Here is a 19,192-nt window from a genome sequence, read left to right as displayed (position 1 = left end):
GCAAATCTTCTGACATAGCACTGTACCTGCTGTGGTTCTGCTTACAACTCATGCCCCAACACTTTCTGGGCAACAGTGCCTTGCTGGGACCCCTGTCAGACCCTGTGCCTTCTGGAATTTGAACTCTGGTCTTCTTGTGCCCTCCTTCCATACCTTCTCAGAGACCAGGCACGTCTTGGTTTCTTTCAAAAGAGCACTTGGTCAGGTTTTTATTCTGTCCTGGGGTGTCAGTGTCTTGTGACCAGCCAAGTGCTAAATTTCTTCTAAAACGGTAAATAAACAAAAAAACTGTAATAAGCTATTTTTCATGAACAAGAAATGTTGAAAACAGGGACCTAGTCTGTCTTGTCTTCCATCTATCCTCATGCCTAGAAAAATGGGTTGAATAAGTTCATTCACACACACATTTAAATTATGAAAAAAATTGCCCTGGCTGGTGTGGCTCAGTGAATTGAGCGCTGGCCTGACAACTGAAAGGTCACCAGTTTGATTCCCAGTCAGGGGACATATCTGGGTTGTGGGCCAAATCCCCATTGGGGGCATGTGAGAGGCATTTGATCAATATATCTCTCATGCATCAATGTTTCTCTCCCTCTCTTTCTCCCTCTCTTCTTCTTGTTCTTAAAAAAAAGTAAAATACTCCCCACATTGATAAAAAAATTTATGCAATCCAATAAAAAATATCCCAGCAAAATTTTAAAAATATAAACAAATGATGAAAAAAATCATGTGCTGTTTCCATGGCAAAAGCTCTCCCTGAAATTCATCTTTCTTGAGATAACAAGCATAAACATAGTTTTGTTCAATAGCATTTTTGCTCACAAAGTATTTATTTTTCTCCTTGGGACTACCGTGGATGATGACCATGTCTATTGACCACTATGTGCCAGATATTGAATTACCTCATTTAAAACCTATGACAGCCCTTAGGTTGACTTTGTCTAAAAAAAGAAAAAACTGAAGCTTAAAGACTAGTACTTTTTAGTGGGCTAGATCTGTGATTTTAATTCTGTGTCACTTGGCCCCAGAACTATTGAATGACCTTCTCAGACTCTAGCCAATTTCACAAAAATAAAATGTATTAAAGTTGTACGTGAAACAATGACTACTCTTCTGAATACTGGGTTTTTTTCCTTTCCTTGACTCATTATTGACAGCAACCATACATTGAAGAGTGTTTTAAGGAACCAAAAGCCTTTCATAGTATTACAATAGTTTAAAATGTAAGATTTACCAGACAGCTTAGCTTACCAGTGAGCCACAGAGAAAGAATAGAAGTGAAATCTTCTAAGTCAGCAATTTTCAACCTTTTTCACCTAATGGCACACATAATTACTAACATTCTGTGGCACAACAAAATTACATTACATTTTTTGTCAATCTGACAAAAAAATAGGTATAATTCTGATTTATTGACACCATTACAGCTACTATTGCATTGTCTGATGTTATTTTTTTATTTGACAGTCTAAGGGAAAAGCGGTTAATGCCACTGACTAAATAGTCAGGTCTTGCATGTTTTTAAATTTCTTGCAGCACACCAGTTGAAAATTGCTATTCTAAGTCATAGGTTTTTCTTTACACTGTGCGTCCATGTTTGCTTTTATCTTAGTTTTCAGCTTTGAAATTCTCTTTCTATTTTTTCTTCTTTTTCTTTGTACTAATGGTTTAATTACTTTTTGTGATCATAAAACAATGAGCATTGAGACAAGTCCCTGGAAATTATAGCCCCAAACAAAACTCACATACTAAACCTTTCTGGAAGGATGCACACCCAAGGAAGCAAATGCGAAAGGGGGCGGCACAACAAGGCAGGAAGAAGCAGCAAACCAAGGGTTTCTGACGGAGCTGGTCTCCACCTCATCTCGCTGGGCAGCACAGCTGGTTGCTCAGTCACACGGGAAGTTTCCAGAGAGAGGTGGCTTGGAAACATTTATCAGCAGAGCCTTGTGGGGGGCAGGAAAGAGAAGGATTTACTCATGAGCTCACTGCTATCCTCTACCTCCCAGTGGTGAACATTTGCTTCATTCGGTATTAGCTTCCCACACTTGACACCGTTTCCAGGCTCCTCTTGGCAGCCACGAGGAAGCAGCAGAGACATCTGCCACCCTGTGAGCAGGCACAAGCCAGGGACATTCCCTGCAGCCTCCTGGGCCCTATCAAGCCAGTGTGCCCCCAGTGGTCCTGTGGTGTCTTATACCTCACTGGTGACAAGGAGGCCCCAGGGTAGGAGAGAGGACACCTGCTGTGTGAGGCACAAGGCAGGGCTGTAATTGGGCTGTGCTGCAGAGGGACCTGGGAGATCTGGAGCCACTGTGCAATGGGCCCAGCTGGCTGAGCAGAAGGAACGCTACAACACATTAACTACTGCAGCAACTGAGTTCCCCTGAGCTTCTCCACTATAGTGAGCAAAACCACTTCTCTGTGGCCCAAAAGAAGGCAATCTTCCTAGACGGTCATTAGTAGCAGGGCTGAGTCCGGTAAATTCAATCTGTCAGAACATCCTCATGCATGCTTCTGTGTACGTAACAGGAGATCTCCAGTGGGTGCACACCTACAAGTGGCATAGCTGGGTCACTGGGACCGTCTATCTTCATCCGTACCAGGCAATGTCAGGCTAGACTCCTCAGTAATAGCTTTAAATAGTTGCTTGTTATTGAGTTGGTCTGATTCTTTCTCCTTCCCTATAGATGTATCTGAAATTCAACTACTATTTCATAAATTCACCTTGGGGAGAATTTCATGGCTATCCCTATCACAGTTCCCTCCTCAAACTCAGAGAGAAACTGAAAATATGTATTAAATAATGTTTGAGGTATTTTGAACTTCTTGAAGAGAGAGGCCATTTAAATCCACATTCATTTTAGAACCAAATTTCCCATTGTTTCCAGGAGAGGGCACAACTTCATGTTAAGTTTATTCTTAGTGTTCTTCACAGCCCTCTCAATCTCACCCCACACACTCACATGTTTGAGCATGCACACGGGCCCACACATGCACATGTATGTGACACACACGCCTTAACTCCTGCACATCAATCAATAAACAGCTTACACTATCACCTCAGAACCTATGAAAAGCAACCTCGGGCAGACTCCTAGCTTAAATGCAAGATCCAGACTATTTGCTGCGCTTCATGAGGTTCCTGTACAGGGCTGTGTCTACTGGCCTTGGAATGTGGAGGAAAGGAGGCTCTCACAAATTAAATATATCTGGCTTTAAGTTATAGTTTCCATATTATTTTTCCTCATTTCTTGAAGCATGAGTGTCCAAAGAGTAGTGACAGGAGTAGTAACAGACAATAAAGTGGTGAATTACATGTCTAGAATTTTAATATTAAAACATATTAAAAGTTGTGTTATGTGGGATAGGTAGTCCAATCAGCTGATTCCCCTCTTTTGGTAAGGTGTTCCCAGCACACCTGCTTAGCCTGTGTCACTGAGCCTGGAGCATCTTCTGGTTCCTGTTTTCCAGAGCATAGAACCTGGCTTTTGCTGGGGTGGGAGAAAGGTAGTCATCTGGCTGCTGAGAAAAGGGAAAGAAATCTTCTCCTTCGAAAAACTTCCTACAAACATCTGTTTGCCTCTAAGGCCTTTCAGAAGAATCTATGCCTCCAGTCCCATGGCGTTTCCAGGGTGCTATGCCATTAATTGGCTTCCTCCTTAACAGCCACCCTCTGCAGACACTCGGGTTCTAGTTTTCTCAGCTTTGCTGGGTTAGTCTCCACTCATCAAGCCCTTGACCATGTTCCAAACATAAGTTGACATTGACTCTTTACCCATTCTCTCTCTCTTTGTGACATTGGCCTTTTGGCTTCTTTGCTGTCATTTTAGTGGTGTTTTGGAAAGGATCAAAGGAAAGTGCATGTTTTTAAGCTGCAATGTTTAACCAGAAGTCTATTCTGGGGATTTTCAAATAATCCTCTGTGAGCATGCCACAGTGGCTGCCTCCTGGCCCGGTGCAGGGCCTGAGAGAAGACAAGTGGAAGAGACGTGTGCCAGGCTCTGGCCCTCACCCCTAGATCAAGCAGATATTGGGCTTATAAAATTTCATTGGAACAGAAAACCTTCATCTAAAAATAGAAAACCTTAAAAATAGAAAACCAGGCAGTGTCCTACATATGTTAAAGTACTGTGTATATAGGGTTTGTATTCTGATTTATCTATTTATTTTACCTCAGGTTGCATTATAAACATGTTTTCATATTTTGGTAGCTATTTCATAACAGTTTCTTAGCCCTGTGCCTGGCACATGATAGAACCTATTAACTACTGATTGAATGAATTATAACATTTAATAACTGCTGTTCCTAATTTTTTTGTTATTATAGTAATAACTTTTGTTGAATGCATGCACTCATTCACCCAACACACATTTGTTGAACACCTACCACATGCCACACACTGGTGGATGGCGTTGGGAATATGGCAATGAATGTGATAGACAAAGTCCCTGCCACACAGAGCTTACAACTTACACCAAAAGGACATCTGAAGAGTGAGCTGACAATCACAATGCAGAAGTATAAAAGCTATGGGAAAACTGAATGGCCTTGAAGATATAGGCCACAGAACAAGAAGGCAAAAAGCAGACTGTGGGGTGGGTCCTCTGCAAGGAACATGTTAGGTATGGACAGTGAATAGAAGGGCGAGTAGGAATGCCTACAATAATCAGATTTACACCAACAGCACTTTACAAGAAAATCCTAAATAAAATAACCCATCCATATAACACCATAGAAAAATTAGTTCAAATGAAATGCAAAGTAATTACCCGCTTAGTGTTAAATATATATTTAACAACTTAATCATCCATTTCTAAAGATCTCTTATTTTCTTGCACAATAAAAAACCTATTCCAAATTGATACTTAACATTCAAACGAAAAATATATTATGTGTACAGTAAAACCTTTTAGAATAAAAATAATTAGAAAACAAAAACTATGGGAAGCAAAAAGGACTAAGACAGCACATAGTAGGAGCCCCTAAGCTGGACTTGAAAATCTGGGAAGGCTCCCTGAAGGAAAAAAAAGGAGAGAAATTTAAAAAAATAAATAAACAGAAAATTACAAAAGCAGACAGGAAGATACATGCTCCATGCTTAGGAACAGCAGGTGCCTGGGCTGGGCACAGAGGAGGCTGTGGCACATTCCAGGACCTGGGAGAGGCTCAGCACAACTGGTGGGCAGTGTCCATGGGGAGAGTCCAGAGGTGAGCTGGAGAAACAGGCAGGAGCCAGGGAATGAAAAGTCTTACTGACCGCACATTTGGCTTGTATTCTGAGGGCAAGGGGATAAATAATCTCAGGATAAGACCCAGTTGCCATTTCAGGGCCAGATCAGTGATTATATAGGGCCTGTGAGCTGTGATGAGTCTGTATCCCACCCCCAAGAGTGATGAAGACAATTGCACGGCTTCACTAGGGGGACAATATTGCATTGCAACAAAACTAAAACAAAATAGCTTGATTACAATGTGAAGAATGGATGAAGGAAAAAGGCAAGACTATAACGAGGACCACTGACAATCACTGATGACCACTGAGGACTGGCAGAGAATAGAAGGCCATGACAATGGAGATGAGGAGAAGTGGATGGGCTCAAAGAACAGGTAAGTAGAAGCAATAAGCTTTGGTGGCTGGATGTGGGAAGTAAAGGAGAGGAAAGATCATTCAATGATACAGGATTTCTGCTTTAGACAATGCATGTGTTGTGATCCCATTTATTAGACACAGACAGTAGGATGACGGAAGCCAATGAGTCCTGTTGGACACACTGGCATTAAGGTGGCTGAGGGATATCAAGTGGAGTTGTCTGTAAAATAAGAGGAAATGTAGTTCAGAAGCACTGAGGGCCGGGCTGCAGATGGGGATCCGGGTATCCTCAGCATGGAAGTGGTAAGAGTTGTGAAACTGAAGAGGAGCAGTAAGATCCCTCAGGGAGAGAGGTGGAAGAGAAGGGAGGAGGCCTGTGGTTAGATCCCCACAGCATATCTATGATTAAGGATGGGCACAGGCAGATGAGGCTGCTAAGGAGATGGGAGATGTTGGATGAAGTCCAGGGAAGTGCTGGGCTGTGGAAGCCAAGAAAAGACAGTGAAGAAGGAACAGTCAGTGTGTCGATGTGATATGGACTGCAAAGTGGCAGCAAGAGTGTCACGTGTGTGCTTGATAAGGCAGTTCCAAATTCAACGATGGGACAGGAGCCAAGTTGCACTGGGTTTAGAAACATCTGAATTTCGAAGTATGTAGGCAAGCATTTCAAGAAGTACAGCAGAAAGGGAGCGGGGGGGGGGGGGCGGGGGGGGGGGAGCGCCTAGCTGGAAGGAGGAGAGAAGAAAGCAAAAGAGACTTGAGCACTTTGTTTGATACTAATGGCTCCCTGATACCACTTTTAAAAACAGAATAACACAAACAAAGAACTCTCTGGTCTACTTTCTCTTCAGAGGTCTTCTCAGTTTGGCTCAACCTAGCTCTATTTCCTATTATTCTCTCACCATCACCCTGTGCTTTGGTCAAAGAAGTGAGTCAATTTTCCCCAAGCGAAATGCACAGTTCATTACCTCCCATTCCTGGTTTGTACTGTTTCCTCACCTGAAATGACTCTGTCACCTCCCCAGGTATAGCCCTACCTACCTGTACTTCCCATCTCTGGCTCTTGAGAAGCAATCCCATGACCCTCCATCCTGAGATTCTCCAGAGCTCACTGCTTATCCCATTGTCATGTCTTTTCTTATTGTCTGCACCGCACCCAAATTATTTGGATATTTCTCTTATACCCCTACTTGTCTGTAAATTCCTTGAAAGCATGGGTTGTAGCTTACTTAGCATTTTGTGTGCTCTCTTTATGCAGTAAGAGTTCAATAAATATTAATGAATAAAAGTTTCAATAAACTTCATGAAATTTTTAAAAATATTTTTTATTGCTTTTTAGAGAAAGAGAGGAAGGGAGAGAGAGAGAAACATCATTTGTTGTTCCAATTATTCATGCATTCATTGGTTGATTCTTATATCTGCCTGGACCAGGCATTGAACCCATAGCCTTGGTGTATCAGGACAATGCTCTAACCAACTGAGTTACCCAGCCAGGATGGTAGTGTTTTGTTATCATACACAGTTGATGCACTGGCAAGTGGCAACTCTCACTCTGATACTGTTCTGAGCTCCTGCATTTTCTTTAGATAGTACTAACTCCCTGGGCACATACTCTCTGCCAAGCATATAGTCTATTTTACATGTAACTCCTATGAAGTGGTTTCAATCATCATCCCATTTTGTAGATGAGGCAATTAAGGCTCAGAGAGGTTAAGTAACCTGCACAAGGTCACACAGCTAGTGAGTGGAAAACCAAGACTCCAAATTCAGATGTCTTGGCCCTTAGAGCTTATGATCTTTCCAGGACACAACACTGATATTGTTGGCTTTTTTACGCTTTCATTGCTGACTTGAAGAATGAAGAAAAATAATTTTAGGAAATGCTCTAACAATATTTTCCACTGACAGTCATACAAAAGATTGAAAAATATGCTACTTTAGGAAGTCCTTTTAGACCAGTAGAAAAGTCAACAGATTCTGTCATTTTCCTTTCTTTAAAATTCAGTAATGAAAGAACAGCATAAATGATAGCAAACTCCAAGAAATAGCAAGGTAGAATACAGCCAATGAAAAAGCAAGCGTGGATGAAAAATGGGTACTGTAATAAATCATTAAGTCCTAATTGTCCAGGTCATGGTGGGCAGTCATGCCCCAGACCTATAACTTCATTAGTAAAAGGTTTTTAAGCAAGTTTTTAGATATTAGAATAATAGAGAGTAAGATTCATACAAATTCCTGAGTGATGGCTTAGAGTTGCTCTTGTAAGTTTGCCTGCCATGTTCTTTTTGTTTTAAATGTTCCAAGGAGACTTCACAGCCAGAGATCAGAGTTATTTCTGATTGTCTCTACCCATGCTGACAGCTAGGCTAAACCTCATGGTACTGGACACATGTTCAAGATCCATAGCATCCCCTCCTTTTATACAAACCAACCTAACCTCAGCATTGTCTTCTGAGCCCCAGGATAAAAACCTGTGGGAAGAAGTTCTTCATCTATTCCCATTGTGTTCTTTTTGTCCCAGTTCTGGGATTGCCCAGATAGCACAGTTGGTGGTAATGGAAGGGAGGAAGTCACGTTTTCATGACAATGTTTTGTTTGTTTTCATTTAGGCTTTGGGGAGAGCGTCCACTGCCTGGGACCCACAGGGACGTCAGTGACCTTGTGGGTCTTGGCAACCATCATTGAGGCAATAAAATGTTACCCACAGAGGAGAGAAGAAATACTCCTTTTGGGTTTCTAAGTCATGGCTGCTTCTCTTTGCCTTGGTCTTGCTCCAAAACCCTATGAGGGTTCCTGGATCCCCCTCCTTTCTGTCACTCTGGATCAGTATCCCTGGAGAACAGGCCTGAATTAGGATGGGGAGGATGATGCCTTTCCTCTCCTAAACAGAGGCCCTGGTCATCTTTATAGCAGAGCCTGAAAGTCTTCTTACTGAGGGATGCTCCTGGTTGTCCTGGAGGCCCCTCTTCCCAGGAATCCCATTTTGAAATGCTTGTGTGTGGTCCTGAAGCTTGTGCTTGAGTTCATTTACAAGGCTGGTTGTGTCTGCAGAGAGGACCTCAGTGTGTGCAGACCACAGAAGTGGCCTTCCCCTTGTCACTGCTCTGGCCAGGATCACCTGTGGCCCTCGGCTGCATGTGGCACAGGGAGCTGCCCCGCGGTGTGCTCAGCACTTGCTTCTGGTCAGGGCTAGGGAGGTCTGTCCTGCTGACAAGTGATGCCTCAGTGTCCAAAGAAGGTGAGACTTCTCTCCCTCTGCACAGCCAGGGAGTCCTGGATCACCGTGTCCCACGGTGACTGGACCACACAGCCCTGGGGAAAACCCAAGGGACAATTAAAGTGGAGGAGAGAAGAGGAGCTGTGGCTGCAGCCAGTGATTGAAGGCTGTCCAGATGATCCAAGGGAGGACATGATGAGGGCTGCTAAGGACAGTCGACAGGCTGCTTTGGTTGAGCTGAGGAGACAGAGGAGGCTTGGGAGCAGGGCCTTCTGCCAAGGCATCCAGGGAGGGGTTTGTTTCAGCTCCGAGTCACCTGGATTCCCCAGAGTCTCGGAGCCAAGTGGGCGGTACCTGCCAGGACCATTGGTCATGGGAGGCCATGAGCACCAGGCAGAGGAGACTGGCTGACCAGAGGAGCATCTGTGAGGGGCAAAAACAACAACAATAACAAAAACAACCCAGCCAGCGGAGTCCAGGAATATCCTGTAGACGCGGGAAGCTGCTTTTGCCCCTGTGGGGCAGACGTGTGGAACGCAACAGTGGGGGACCACTGTCAGGGACAAGTGTGGTCAAGTACTGAACCTTGAGAGCAAACCTTCTGGAATCTGTCAGGGTTCACATTGGGGAAACGGGTGCTGAGTGAACCAAGGCTCTGCCGTGTGGGGCAGGGATCCCATGGGGAGTAACCAGGCACCCTTTCCAAGGGTGGCAGGCAGCCAAGTGCCCAGTGGGACAGTGAGAGCAGGAGGTGAGCCTCCATTTAGCACAGGTCTGGCAGCTTCACTGCAGGACCCCCATTCACAGGGCTGCAACAACGCTGCCTCCACCTGCCGGCCTCTCAGGGTCTCAACCCTGGCCCTTGGGCCCCACAGCTGATGGCACTGACGCCTTGGTGCCTAAGACTCTTTATGGGGTTGCCTGAAAAAAAGTCTCCTCTAGGACGTGAAGCACTTCTACAGGGAGATACAACACATTTGGCTGGTCGGGAAATGTGCACATAAGGATCCTGGAAGTTTGCTCAGGCTCTGCAGATCTCAGATGAACATGGGAAATTGTGCCTTTCAGGCCGACCGGCCCCAGGACACTCGGCCTCTCATTAATACTAAGGTGGCGAAGATGAGGATCCTTAGATACTTCTAGATTAATACTTTTGCGTGCAGAATTAGAAAAAGCCAGCTATAAAATTAGGCAGGATGAATGGAAAGCATATTTAATTAGTCTCTTAAAGCTTCAACAAGAGGATTTAGATAAATGGATCAGCCTATGATGCATTTTAGGTGTCAACGCAATTCTTTGAAGTATTGAAAATGAATGTCCTTATTTTAAAAGGGAGAAGGTTATTTGGAACTGAACTTGTCAAGGGCAGATATAAATTATAAATGTCTCCAAAACAAAATTTGGATCTGACTGTTCTGTGTTTGCATCTGTCTATATGTGCATATTGTACAGTAAATTTGAGATAATTTTCTACCTCAGGGTGGTTTATTAAAATCAATTTAGAAGCATTTGAGATCTTGCTTTCTGGAAACCGTTGTCAGTTTTGGCTCAAATAAACTTGTATAAAAATTCAGTAAATAAATAAATAATTGTAAACGCAAGCACTTTTAAAGATTGGATATTCTAAAATTTTCAGAAATATAGAAATTAGTTCTAATGCCTTTCAAGTTCACATGATCTACGATTAATCCTTACTAAATAAAAACTTGTTTACGTGTGTTGGCTTAAGTAGAAAAAACATGTCTTTTGAGTTATTGATATTAAATATAATATTTATATTTTATCAGTCTTACAAAAATAAGTTCATGTTAATAATTTACTTTGATGTCTGTGCAATATGTTTCTAGAGGTTATAAAATGTGTTCATAAATTTTCCAACCTAAAAAAATGCTAATTGCTTGCTTCTTAAGTTTTATTACAAATTGAGGTTTTAAATGTTAAAATCTCATATAGGTAGAAATAACCGTACTAACTCAGAAGGAACCCTGGAACACCTCAAAAAATGTATATTTTATGTTAAGTTGCATGGGAAACATTGTAAAATTTGTAATGAGAAACTTGTAGGATATATTGTATGGGTAAACAACAGTTGTAAATTACACAAATAATTGAGGCTATAGGAAACCCAAGACTGCCACTTGGTTTTTCCCTGCTTCCTGGCTCTCCATTTTTGGGGGTTTTGCATTCCTTCATGAATCACAGTGCATTTAAACTGGACTTAAAGTAGATGAAAGAACTTATGAGCTGACATTATACTGAAAGGAGACATCTTACACTCTTGCCAAGGTTTAATAAAATCACATCAAGAAAATGCCAAGTAGGTAACTACTTCCTTTCACAGGGAGCTCCCAGGAGACAAAGACTTTAAAGATCACGGACTGCCACCTGGAGATTTTGTTTATTGGAAAGAACTTCAAATAAAAGACACTTTTCAAGCTCATTGAGAGGGAACTGACTAGGCACCTAACCACTAATGGACATCCACCCCTGTCTCCGACACTTGCCTCAAAGTACAAGGGACACCAAAGACTCCTCTGGATGAGAAGCCACTGACATCAGAGGCAGACAGCTCTCCAAAAACACTGAAATAAGCTCTGAATACCAACAAAGTAATGTTGAACTCAGAACCCTTTTTTTTTTTTTTTTTTTTTTTCCTGAGGCCCAGAGAGAACTTGTACCTCTGTGGCTTGCTCCAGAAACCTCACTCTTGGAAGATTTTATTTATTTACTTTTAGAGAGAGGGGAAAGAAGGGAGAAAGAGAGGGAGAGAAACATCAATGTGTGGTTGCCTCTCTCATGCCTGCAACTGGGGACCTGGCCCGCAACCCAGGCCTGTGCTCTGACTGGGAATCAAACCTGCAAACTTTTGGTCCATAGGTCAGCAGCACTCAGTCCACTGAGCCACAGCAGCCAAGGCTCAGAACCCATTTTGATTGTTTTTGCCTGTCTGCTAATACTATTAGTCATAACAATAGTTATACTAGTTCCTTGGGTTTCTCTACATAGTCTAACTGTTTATGATTACTGAAGATATATAAGATAACTGTGAATACTCTTTTCATGGCTTATGTGACTGTTGTACTAGATGCAAAACACAGAAAAGTGAGACAGAAGGCAAAACTGGGATTATGGTAGTCCACAGAATAGAAATGATCCAGAGTGTCTTTTCGCAATGAAGCCATAAGACCTGACCACCTTCCGTTTACCTGTCCTTCCCTTTGGGGAAAATTCTTCCTCAACTCATCCCATGGTTATGGTGTTTACCCATCCCCAAAGGTCCAGCATTTCAATGAGACAATGTCGATACTGAGCCTTCCTAAGAATGAGCTTTCCTAGCACTGAGACCACACTCTCCGTCCAGAAGGTTGCTCATCAGTACAACCTTTGGATTGATTTATCACAAAAAGGCAATATTGTGGATGAACAAGGGGTGCTGTAATAAGTCATAAATTCCCAACTGGGCAGATCATGGTGGGCGGTCATGCCCCAAATCTATAACTTCTTTAGCAAAAGGTAGTAGTGCATAGATTTTAGCTTTTTCCCTCCTTTCTCTGTATGTTGGGCTCAGAGAGCACACTGTGTCTCTGTGTGAATATGGACAGTTAGCATTTACCAACATGTTTCTGTCTACTTTCTTTTGTTTAAGAAAAAAGAAAAACCCTTAAAAAAAGGCCAGGGGAGCAGTTATGGAGGATCAGCAAAGAGTGGGTTTGAGATGTTTGGGTGGGTTAAGTGGGCATTCTGACAATATGGCTTCTCCTTTGGCATCTTTAATTGTGATGTTTAAGGAACATCCTTACAATTTCAGATGACACTTTTAAAGTAAACTTCTCTCCTAATGTTGACTTGAGCCCTGCCACAAGGGAGAATCAGCAGAACCCACACGATTTTATTTGGAGCTGACATTTCTCTATTTGTAATTTTCTTCCTGTTAATTAAAAATTTTTCTTTTTGTTTCACTGGAAAGGAGAGATGATGCTGTTTTAAACATTAAAGGTATACAAGTTGCTTTGTTATAATGAAACTAAATGTGTACACATACACACAAAATTCTCTATAGGTTGAGATGTTCTTATGTTGACATAAGGTAATGGAATACTAGAAAGGAGAGAAGTAGCTGGATAGGAGAAATATTCACTTCTCTTCTCTTGGATTTTATGTGGCAACACTTAATATTTGGTTCTGAATATTCAACTCCCTGGCATGATTCTAAGAACCAATTTCATATTTGTCAGCGAGTTTCCTGGGAACATTGTTTCGTGGTGACACAAAATTAGGTGGCTTTAGTTCTTTAAATGTGTGAAAATGGCTCTTTGCTTACATGATTTTGTTTTCAAGTACAGACCCATCAAGCAGAGCGACCTGTCGCTGCCTGGGATGACACCCTGCACTCAGTTCCAGGGAAGGATCCAGTGGTGGGTTCTATTTCCTGTTTTCACCAACATGTTGTGGTAGACCCGTTTTCATTCATCTAATAACACTGCTCATTATTTCTTGACAATGATTATTTAACAACTCATTTGTTTTTATTTACAATACCATTTTTACCTAGATATTCATTATATAAAATTAAAATACAGTTCAATATTTGTTAATGGACTGGCATTCTTACTATTAGGAAAAAATCTACCTCTATGGCATAAAGACATTGAGTTCCAGAATATTCTGAAAAAAGTCAGAAACATTCAGTAATAATCCCTACTTTGGCCAGATTCCCAGAATGTCATTGTGCCTATTTTAGAATGCTGGCTTCTCATCTCTTAAACATGAGCAGTCAGTCCACCCTTGTTTGATGTGAGAGGTTTCTCTTTTGGCCTAACTCCCTTTCTTCTCTCTGACCATCTGCCTTCCACCAAAAAGTGCTCTGTGAACCATTTCTAAAATAAAACTGAAATTCAAATGGCTGTGTGTTGAGGGTTTTCCCCACAGAATTCTTGGTCAGATGTACAGAGTCAGCTTCTGTCAGTATAACTTTATCACCTTGGTGAACCCTTTTATTAGATTCACTAGGATTTAAACATTTTATAACTGATTTACAATTTAATCCTTATTACTTAATAAAAAAATTATAAGTTGGTTAAAATAATTATGTTAACTAGAGGATTTTAGAGAGGAACCTCGCTCTTGGAGGCACTCACCGTCCCGTCTGTGGCCATGCAGCAGCTGTGCTTTGTCTTTGGTCCAAGGCCCTGGGGTGGTGGGTGGAGGGCACCCCATCCTGCACCTGGGTGATCCAAGGCATCAGTTCTGGCATCAGCAGACCTGGATCAATCCCCCAAAACTACTTGTGAGTTTGGGAAATTCCTTAACCCACATGAACCCCTTTTTTCTCATTCATAAAATGGAAAAACTGTTATATCCAAGACAGAAACCATACCAGGTATCTGAGCAGTGAAAATTTCATATATATAAAACTGTTAACTAGCTATAGAGTTGTTAACTAGGTGACAAAAAAAAAAAAAGGTAAAAAGAAGGCCCTAAGGAATTACTGCAGTAGCGACTGCAGGGGTGGAGGCTTTGGGGGGAGAACAGCCCTCCTAACACCAGAGGTGGGGCAGAGAGGGAGAAGTCAGAGGAGGGACCTAGGGTCTCTGGGAATGGGGTGCCAGCGGGTCTCAGTGCTGGTATCTCTGGGCAGGGGATGGGATGCAACAAGGTTGGTCCTGCAGGTGAGGGGAAAACTGCAAACTGGATTCAGACAGCTCTGGGAAGGTGCCGCCTCTGCTGAGATAAATAAGCCTTGCTGATGTGATGTGCACAGGAGCACCAAGTAAATACAGGCCCACAGAGAAGGAGCTAGTCCCTCCTTCCTCCTCCAGCCTCGTAGTGTCCCTCTGGTTTCCCCCTTTGGCAGATCCCAACCTGGAGTAGTTAGTAAAGCAGAAGTGTGTCCTGCAGAGTCCCAGAGAGAGCCAGCACCACAAACACAGCGCAGAAGGGTAGGGTTATAAATGGGAGACAAGACCCTAGTAACTGGCATAAATGTCATTTATTGAGCACTCACTCCAGACCAGGCACAATGCCCAGTGATTTACATGCATTACTTTAATTATCTTCACAGCTTTCTGCAGTATGCCCATTTTATGGATGGGTAAGTAAAGAAGCCAGGATTATCTGAGTTCTTACTCCCCTTCTATATATAGAAAGATATTGTCTAAGCTGTGTCTCCGTAAGCAGGTGCTATCCCTCTCCCCTTCACCTTCCCTCCCTGCTCCAATATATTCAATACACTCAGAGCTTGGTGGTTCCTCGGGAGATACGAGGACAGTGGAGAGTCAGACAAATTTACAGAGGAGCCGTGGGGAGGAATTAGACCAATTTTGTGGTTCAGAAGTACATCATGTGGCCCTGACTAATAGGTAGATGGGAAGAAAGAGCAAGGCAGCTGCTAGGGAATTCACCTGGCAGGAAGGAGGAGACTGAACTAATGGCTGAGGTCCATGGGGGGAACATTAGTGCTGGTCACTGACCCAAGACGGTTGTGGGGTAGAGGGTTCACAGGAAGGGCACTAAAGCTGGGGTGGAGCTCCTGAGAGAACTGTAAAGGGAAGAAGAATCCTGCTTTGTATCCGGAGCTGTCACTGTGGCCTGGGCAGGTATCTACAGGGGGCCCTCAGGCCAGAAGGGCATCTCTGGACATCAAGGCTGAACACAGAGTTCAGGCTTTAGTGAGAGCAGCTGTGATGAGAAGTGGCATCTTCCTAAGTTTCCAAGGTAACAGTGAAAAGCAAAGACTTTTGGAGCAGTAACAGCATATTTTGGAGCAGCCAGATGCCACATCACCTTAAAAGCTCCCCCTAAAAGAGCCAGTCTATAGAGAGGACTGTCAAGGTGAGAGCTGCAAGGCTGAGCGAGGAACACATTCCACATGCCCTGGGCCAAGTTCCCTGAAGACAAACTCAGAAATGGAGACTTGCGTGCCCGTGGTTCACTGAGGGGCATAGGCAGTAAGAAGACCTAGAAAGAAGTGAGGAGGGCAAGACTACGCAGAGGAAGGGGTTAAACTACAATGCAGATGCGACTGATGCCTAGTTGATGCCATCCTGAGTGGGAACTGGGATGACCACAATGCTTCAGAATATTTTCAAGTTGGGACTGATGTGTTAACTCCCACACAGACCAGCCATGGGTGCTGTCCTCAGGGAAGGGTTGTAACCTTGCCCTGTGGGAAATTGGTAGACAGTTGCTAGTGAAGCCCTTAGCAGCCAACACCGCAGCAGCTGGAAGAATGATGCCTTGATCCTAAACAAGAGGTCAAGAAGGCCTACCACGACATCCACTGTACATCCATCAATGTAAAAATATTTACTAAATAACCACAGTAAGTCATACACTGTGCTAGAAACACAGCAGTGACCAATACAGGCAATTAGCCTCTAGATAGAGAGTTAGATTTACTAAATTTCCTTTGCCTCAATGACCTATAAACTATAGGTAATAATAGTTCCTAACTCATGGAATTATTATAAACAGTGAATGTAAAGCCCTTAAAACTCTGCCTGGCACATAGTAAGATCTCAATTACTATTAGATGTTGTTATTATAATATCCATTCTACAGTGTTTAAGGAGTGCCTGGAGGACCAGCAGGGCCATCAACTCAACTGCTACCATCCTTTCCAGGCATGGATTTGCATGAAGAAAGGAGTTCTAATGAAGAAAGAGTGGGAACACTGGGTCTGGCTCAAGACCCATACTTAGCTGCCCCTGAAGGAAAGGCATGGTTCTCAGTAGTCTACCATGTAGATTGATGGCCAGGCCAGCCCCCAGGGACTCTTAGTGCAAGAGAACTGCAAGGAAGAGTAAGTAGTAACACACAGGGCTGTTTGAATACAACCTCCATGGTCAAATAAGCCCTTCTCAGAATACCATACCTGCCCAGGGAGCAGCGCTGGGAGAACAGTCAACTCAAGCTCAAGTTCATCCTCCAATTTGGTGCTCCTCAACTGTCTGCTCCCTACCTCTTTGTCCATGGGCTCTGAACTTTGACTTACACAGAGGCCTGCAAGGAATTTCCCTTGGCTCTATGGCTCCCTTCCCTTGGCTTTACAACCACTAATAGACGTGCCCAGCCCCAATCCCTGGTTTACCTGTTCTGGGCCCACATCACCCAACCCTCACCTGTCAGGAAACAGGGACTGGATGGCAGAAATGGTAGTGAAGGGTATTGTTGGCATGTAGAATCCCTGTTGGAAAAGTGGAAAGATACATTATTCTTAAAAGAGTTTGGTCTTTTCAGCAACATATGCAATGTCTCTGGAGGGCTGCAGGCCACAGCAGGAGCATTGTGCTTTGGTTACCTTCCTCTTAGCAGGCAAAGAAACATCACAGGGGGAAGAGGTTACAGGTTGTGGGTGCTACCCATAAAAACTGTTTCACAAGTACACAACAGACTCCTCGCCAAAGTCTCTAGGGACTCCCAGAATAATTTAGGAGGAAACTGAGGGGCTGGAGTCCCCCCACCCACCAGCAAGTGGGCATAAAGCCAGAAGAATTCTAGTTTGTATGCTCTTATTACCCTCTTTGTCCCTCCCATCTGTCTCCTGTCAATGCTACCACCCTTGTGCGGCCTGCGGTATTAAGAGGTAGATATGGGTAATTGACATGTTGCTTTGTCACTCAGTCTGCATTCTCCCTACTGGTAAATAGCACTATCTCCCTCAGTTTGATGCTTCACACTACAACAGTGAGAAGGAGAATTTAGAGGTTTTGCCCCTGTTAGTGGAACAAATAGAAATAGAAATCAAGGTCAACCATGAAGGAGAAGTAACAGGGCACATTATATGCTGCAGAAACCTTGCATCATTGCAATGAAGACTCCATCCAGTGGTGTTCTTGTCTTTGACTATAAAAAACATCCTCCTAAACCAGGTCCTTCTGGAGAGTGCAACGCAGACTTACGTTTCCATGGACATTGGAAGGAAGGCTGTGGGCCTTCTTGGAACACAAATCTCAGTGGGCACTTACTTAGTGCTTCAGAAGACCACACCATCTGCCTTCAGGACCTCACTGCTCTTCTAAAGGAAGGAAAAGTTGTGGCCACTAAGACCATCTTCACAGGGCACACATCAGTAGTGGAAGATACTTCCTGGCATCTGTTTGGGTCAGTTGCTAATGATCAGAAACTTATGATCTGGGACACTCATTCAAACAATACTTCCACACCATGCCACTCAGTCGATGCTCACACTGCTGAAGTGAACTGCCTTTCTTTCAATCCTTATAGTGAGTTCATTCTTGCCACAGAATCTGCTGATAAACCTGTTGCCTTGTGGGATCTGAGAAATCTGAAACTTAAATTGCATTCCTTTGAATCACATAAGGATAAAATATTCCAGGTTCAATGGTCACCTCACAATAAGGCTATTTTGGCTTCCAGTGGTACTGATCACAGACCAAATGTCTGGGATTTAAGTAAAATTGGAGAGGAACCATCCCCAGAAGATGCAGAAGATGGGCCACCGGAGTTGTTGTTTATTCCTGGTGGTTACACTGCCAAGATGTCTGATTTCTCCTGGAGTCCCAATGAACCTTGAGTGATCTGTTCTGTGTCAGAAGACAATATCATGCAAGTGTGGCAAATGGCAGAGAACATTGATAATGATGAAGACCTTGAAGGAAATGTGGATCCAGAGGGACAGGGGTCTTAGATACATCTGCACTTGTGATTTTAGACTCCCCTTTTTTCCTTTCAACCCTGATATTGATTTGACACTGGTTTTGAGATGGACTTTGTTCAGCTATCCTTCTATAATAGGTACTATGAACAGTACTATTAGTCCAAACTGGGGCTGTTTTCTAAATATTAACTGGGGGACCTGATTCAGCAAAGATACAGACTTATATTTAAATTTTCTTCAGGAATTTTCTAGTAACAAAGATCTAAAGTAGCCACCAAAAGGGAACTATTGTGTGTGGTTATTTTGTTTTTCTTCTTATGCTATATCCCCAAGTTTTTCAGACTTATTTAAGTAAAAGCTAGAAGTAAAGAATAGAGCCAAGTGAGACAGGTGTCTGAGCCATGAAGTATGAGCACTGCAAGATGTCATTTTTATTCAGGAATTGGGGGAGATTCAAATCATATAAAGTACTACTCTAAAATCTTCACACCTGTCTTTCCAGGGTGCACATTTCCCTCTGTAGATCAGTCTCCTCTCAGTTTCTTAGTCAAAACTACATGTTCCTCTTTCCCCATATATTTTTGCTTGTTAGTGTATTTCTTCAGCAGTTTTCATATTATTTCTTTTTTTTTTTTTTCTGTGAAATGGTTTAAAAAAAAGCTTGGGTCCACCAAGTTGTAGAAATGTATGTTTTTACCTGAAAGTTATACCACAGGTATAACTGTGGTATAACAGTTGGGAGGAGTGAATCAATAGCTTTTA

The 19,192-nt window shown here is 42.9% G+C and overlaps 1 pseudogene; it reads left to right on the top strand.

Moving 5' to 3' along the window:
* Positions 1 to 5,534: 5,534 nt before the first annotated feature.
* On the top strand, positions 5,535 to 18,460 carry LOC150021133 (histone-binding protein RBBP4 pseudogene; annotated as a pseudogene).
* Positions 18,461 to 19,192: the final 732 nt, after the last annotated feature.

Source organism: Furipterus horrens, unplaced genomic scaffold (genome assembly GCF_987537825.1).
Source record: "Furipterus horrens unplaced genomic scaffold, mFurHor1.1.pri manual_scaffold_1, whole genome shotgun sequence".
Classification (NCBI taxonomy): domain Eukaryota; kingdom Metazoa; phylum Chordata; class Mammalia; order Chiroptera; family Furipteridae; genus Furipterus; species Furipterus horrens.
The sequence above is the reverse complement of the archived record's forward strand: the minus strand, read 5'-3'. Positions and strand labels throughout refer to the sequence as shown.